General features: G+C 35.6%; 1 long non-coding RNA gene across 1 annotated transcript in view; it reads right to left on the bottom strand.

Annotated features, from left to right (window-relative positions):
* Positions 1-4,647: 4,647 nt before the first annotated feature.
* The window catches only part of LOC141554872 (uncharacterized), a 56,322-nt gene continuing 54,969 nt past the window's right edge, over positions 4,648-6,000 (bottom strand). Inside the window, exon 3 of the long non-coding RNA XR_012485993.1 lies at positions 4,648-4,744. This is a non-coding gene — a long non-coding RNA (uncharacterized LOC141554872). The remainder of the gene's footprint in view (positions 4,745-6,000) is intronic.

The raw sequence follows: 6,000 nt of genomic DNA, 5'->3' as shown, positions 1-6,000 counted from the left end.
ACCCCATCCCCTATATGGTAAGTAATCCAATTTATGGATTTAACATGTTATACATATTAAAATATATGTTAAATCCAATATATGTAAACATTTGTACAATTATCTTACTGCACAAGAAAGATCAGAACAAAAAATAAAACAAATGAGTAAGAAAACAAAATGCTAGCTAACAACAATAAAAAGAGTGAAAATACTATTTTGTGATCCACATTCAATTCCCACAGTCTTCTCTCTGGGTGTAGATGGCTCTCTTCATACCAAGATCATTGAAACTGCCTTTAACCATCTCATTGTTGGAAAGAGTCATGTCCATCAGAATTGATCATCATATAGTATTGTTGTTGAAGTGTCTAATGATCTCCTGGTTCTGCTCATTTCACTTAGCATCAGTTCATGTAAGTCTCTCCCAACTGATTTTCTTAAAGTATAGATTTGATCAAGTCACTTCCCTAATCCTACTTACTCAAGCTCTTCAAACCTGGTCCTTTTCTAATTTTCCAGTCTTTTTATATTTTATTTCCTTGTACACATTGTAACTTACTTACTCTTTCTGGGACATAACACTGTCTGTGCCTTTGCATTGGCTGATCCCCATAGCAGGAATGTTTCCTTATGCACATTCCTAACTCCCAGAATCTTTGGTCTCCTTTAAAACTTAGTGTAAGTATGACCTTCTCCAGGAGATCTGTTCTGATCCTTCCAGTTACTACTGTCATGCCCTCCTTATCTTCCATTTTTTCTTGCTCTTCTATATTCTAATTTATATATGTTATGCCTCTCCTCCACCATATTGGAAGGTAAGTTGCTTGAAGGCAGGGACTCCTTTTGTTTTTTCTTTGTATCCCTTCTTCCCCTTAGTAGTTAGTACAGTCAGACATAGAGTAACCACTTAATAAGTGCAAGTTGATTGACCTTAATTGATGAAGGGAAACTAAGATTGAATATGCCTTCTCATCTAGCCAGATTTCCAAGACCAAGCAGTTCTATTTTGAAAGAAGGTGCATGCAATGAGTGATGGTTAACCCAAAGGAAAAACTTGCCAGTGGCAGAATTTCTGACACCATGGTGTAGGAGTGAAGCCCTCAGGGTTTGTAGAGGTGCAGAGAATTCATAGGCATATGCAGCATGCTTCATTAACTTGCACAACCAGGGAATTTTATTTTTAAGGTGAACATTTATTGAATACTCAATCATAAAGAATATTTTTATTCTTCTAAATTAACTTAACTCATTTTAGAAAATGAATAGCTAAACTTTACTTTTAAAAAAATAAATTTTAAAATAAGATTAAAAATATCCAAAATTGTTGTTTTTCAGACATCAGGGCTTTCCTAGGTACACCCAGTGTATTCTATATGCATTTCTGTGATTAGGTTATTTGTCCATTTGCTAATAGGCCCCTAACTGCTATATTTTCTAGTTATTTTCCTTGCGTCTTATAATTTTCCTATTTCCTCCCTAAGTTGGGCTGTCAACTGTCACTTCTCACTGCTGTCAATGTGCCTGCCTCTAACAGCCACCATCTCCAATTTGCTTTAAGCTGGATAACCAGATAATCAAGCTTGTCAGAATTTATCTAAAATAAAAGTAAATAGACTTTGAGTGAGGGCCTAAGATGCTCTTCTATGAATAATGTGCAAGAGCTTTGTGACATCTATTTTGAATCCTTAGGTCTTTTTATCCAGGTTTCTAGATATCTGAACACATAAGCAATCTCCAATGGTAATTGCAAGCCACCTCTAAATAAGTAAGGAGTTTTTGTAATTGGGTTAAAGCATTTTGTTACTCAACAGTGGTGATACAGCCTAATTACCCAGGATTCCTATATGTGAATAACTCATTAGCACCCAGACTTAGCATTGTAGAACAACTCTGAGGGAATGAGACAAAATATAGATAAGTTTTAAGAAAAGAATCAGGCATGAAAAGATGGTGGGATGAAGTGGGAAAATGTATATTATCTGGATCCAAGGTCAAATTGATATCCAGGTAAACCTTAGAAACGCTTATCTGCCACAATTTCATTTATACTGAGATCAAAAGTCCTTCAAATCTCCTCATTTCCTATACCTAAAATTCTACCATTAAAACTTAATTAATCCATTTATCTCAAAGCTTAGATGTACTTAAAATGGAAATAATCCTGAGTAGGATTACAGTTAAAGAGATTATGAATAATTTCTACTTTAGCATAAATGAAGGATATGTCTGCTTTAATGGTTTTTTTATAGAGTTAGGAAAGAGAATGAGGTGATGTATACATGTGAGCCCATGGTAGGTTGGAAGCAGAGCTGAGCATAGGGAAAATGATGGCTCTAGAGACCTGCAGAGTCTGTTCCATAGTTTTGCCTCTGACTGACCTGCCAATACTAGTGGGATGCTGCACTCAGGGTGCTAGAAAGGTGAAAGCCTGAGGAGTCTGTTCTGAGCTTGAGGAGTAAAGAAGGCAGTCCTAAAAGAGAACTGAACAGAGAGATGGAATGCTGCCAAAGCTAGAGCTGAGCAACTTCAAAAATCTGCCTTAGGTCACTCTGTCTTGACCAACATTCTCTTGATACCAGAGCATATTTATTCATCTTGCAAATGGTTGCTAACAGGATATTCACTACCCATCTCAAACTAAACACAAAATCTAAAGGAAAGATGCTCATTCTTATTTCTTCTTGACTTCAGCCTTTGTTCAATATCAGATTTTTTCTTAAGGAAAAAAAAAATCATTTTAAATGTAGCTTTTAAAAAATAAACTGTATTTTCAAAAAGGGAACCATTCAGTCAAGACCGTTGGAGGTGCATAAAACCCCATGACTAGAAAGAAGTTCAGAACTGCTAAACTCTGTGAGGGTAAGGGTCATATCTGTTAAATTAATCTGTCTGTTTTCTTTTGGAAAGATGAACCAGAAATACATCACAGCATTACATCACAATTTCAATAAGATGTTCCAAATTTAATACTAATATATCTGATCCTCCATCACTTTATTTTTTTTTGGGGGGGGGGGACTACTAGAGTTCCCAACTGAGGGATTAATCCTGATAGAGATAAATAGCTTTGGACACACACTGCATACCACTTGGAACTTAGAAGGGAAAGAAAGCAGCATGACATAGGGGAAGGCTTAGGATGAAAATGGGGGAAGCTAGGGGGCACAGTGGATAGAGCACCAGCCCTGAATTCAGGAGGACCCGAGTTCAAATCTAGTCTCAGACACTTAACACTTCCTACTGTGTGACCCTGGGCAAGTCACTTAACCCCAGCCTAAGGGGGGGGGGAGTAAAACTATTATGCAGGGACAAAAGTATTTGGAGCCAGTTTCTCTCATAAATCTTGTATCTAATATATATAGGAACTGATACAAATATATTTTAGCAACCCTTGAACAATAACAACAACAAAATAGTCAAAGGATATGAACAGGTAGTCCTCAAAAGAAAAAAAAAAGCAATCTATAAACAATTATATGGAAAAAAATTAAACAACTCTAAGCTTCTACTAAATAACCAATGAAACTGGAAAAAGGAGACTTAAAAAAAAAAAAAAAAGGAAAACTACAATTATTGAAAAACCTATGGCAGGAGAGCCATACTAATGCACTGTAGGTGGGGCTATAAAATGGGCCAACCATTTAGAACTGTCATTTAGTCAATAGATAATACTAATCAATAAATATTTATTAATCATCTATTCAATGTCTGGCACCTGTACTAAGTTTTAGATACAGATAAGAAAACAATAAAAAAGTTAGCTCCTAACCTCAAAGAGCTCACAAAGTAAGTAAAAAATAGCGAAAAGAAGCTAAAACATAGCAGGGTGGATTTTCTAACTTGGGGTTATACTAGGTCAAAGAATTTCCAGAACAGTATAGTCAGGTGAGAAATAAAGAGATTTCAGACATGAAATCACTTATTAAATGAAGTTTTGGAGATTTCATGTTTTCACCATCCAATCAGAGAGGCAGAAGGTAATTATGACATGAAGCACCAGGCTGATGATGTTTTGTAGTATGATGAGGCTTTATCAATAATGAACTTTTGTGGGCGTAGTAAAGTCAGAAAAGCTACAGAGTAGTGCAGCCAGATGAAAAATGAGGAACTGTACACAAGAAGGCATTAAATTATGCATACATACTCATTTACCCAACAATGGGGCAGCTAGGTTGCAGTTGAAAGAGTGCCAAATATGGAGTGAGAAAGACCTGACTCCAAATCTAGCCCTCAAATACTCACCAGCTGTGTGACAGCTGGGTAGGTCACTAAATCTTCTTTGACTCAGTTTCCTCTTATATAAAATGAACTGATGAAGGAAATGACATTACACTCTTGTATCTTTGCCAAAAAAAATAACCTCAGATAAGATCACAGACACAATTAAACAACACTAATTATCATTAAGATTATGCTATAAAGAGATCAAAGGAAAAGCAGAATTTTTTGTTATAGACATGTACCAAAAAGTAGAAAGTTACCCATCAATTAAGGGATGCCTACAAAATAATCATACTACATGAATGTAAAAGAATATTATTTAGTCTTAAGAAATCACAAAAGGAATGGGTTGAAAGCAATATTAGAAGATTTGTAGGAATTAATGAAAAAAAAAAACAGAGTAATTTATTTGATGACTAAAATAGTTTCTTTAAAAGAAAAGTACCTTAAACATGAGACCTTTGTTCAATTGAGTGACAATTACAGTTTCAGCAGATGATGATGTAGCATGCCTCCTATGTCTTGGCAGAGAGGTGATGGCCTAAATGGATGGAAAGAGATTTACATTGTTAGACATGGACCAATTGTGAATGTTTTGCATCACCAGTTATTAATTGTTACAAGAATTTTTCTGCAGGTGTTTTTTCATAATTTTCCTCAATATTAGTGCATTTTTTGACTGTTGAGATCAACTTCAAGTAATACTGTAGGTACATCTCATCCATATAAAATTGTTTATCAAAGAATTTTTGCCCTTTTTGTATCCCCCAGAGAATTCTTGTTGATTCAAAAGAAGGGTTTTTTTTTCCCTTTTTAAATTCCTTTTTTTTTGAGGGGGTAGGGAGTCGAGAGGTAGAAAGTGGCAATGGAGGTAACAATAGAGCTTTAAAAAAAAGAAAAAGAAGAAAGAAAGAAAGAAAGAAAGAAAGAAAGAAAGAAAGAAAGAAAGAAAGAAAGAAAGAAAGAAAGAAAGAAAGAAAGAGAGAAAGAGAGAAAGAGAGAAAGAGAGAAAGAGAGAAAGAGAGAAAGAGAGAAAGAAGAGAAAGAAAGAAAGAAAGAAAGAAAGAAAGAAAGAAAGAAAGAAAGAAAGAAAGAAGAGAGAGAGAGAGAGAAGAGAGAGAAAGAGAGAAAGAGAGAAAGAAAGAAAAAGAAAGGAAGGAAGGAAGGAAGGAAGGAAGGAAGGAAGGAAGGAAGGAAGGAAGGAAGGAAGGAAGGAAGGAAGGAAGGAAGAAAGGAAGGAAGGAAGGAAGGAAGGAAGGAAGGAAGGAAGGAAGGAAGGAAGGAAGGAAGGAAGGAAGGAAAAAAGATCTTGGACTTCCCACAAAAGAGAAAATTTGCCTTGGATACCTTAAGAAGCACCAGCTAAAAACCCTTTGGGATCCAAGGCAAATTTTGTGGGCACTACAAATATCCATTTTAATCTCTTGACTCCCTTTTCACTTGTTCCCATATAGAAACAGAGACTTCATTCAAAGCAGTATCTTTGAAATTGCATTCTCCACTAAAGCTAGCTTCCCACCCTCCACCTTCTATAGGTACAAGACAAAATTGCTTCATTTTTAATGACCTTAATCACCCCTTGCATAGCTATAGTTCTTCAGCACAATTTAATTTCTTTGTTTATTATCTTGTCTTTTTATCCCCAGTGCCTAAAATAGCAAGTTCTTTTTAAAAATGAATGTTGAGCTGAATATTGTCTTCTTCCCAGCACCACAGCAGTAATGAGAGTTGTAGAGAGGAGACAAATAGCTGGATATATTTCCCCTTGCTCAGGAATGCAGCATCTGAATCTCCTGA

The sequence above is a fragment of the Sminthopsis crassicaudata genome, chromosome 1, assembly GCF_048593235.1.
Source record: "Sminthopsis crassicaudata isolate SCR6 chromosome 1, ASM4859323v1, whole genome shotgun sequence".
In the NCBI taxonomy this organism is placed as follows: Eukaryota; Metazoa; Chordata; class Mammalia; order Dasyuromorphia; family Dasyuridae; genus Sminthopsis; species Sminthopsis crassicaudata.
Note: the sequence above shows the minus strand (reverse complement) of the source record. Positions and strands in the feature narration are given on the sequence as shown.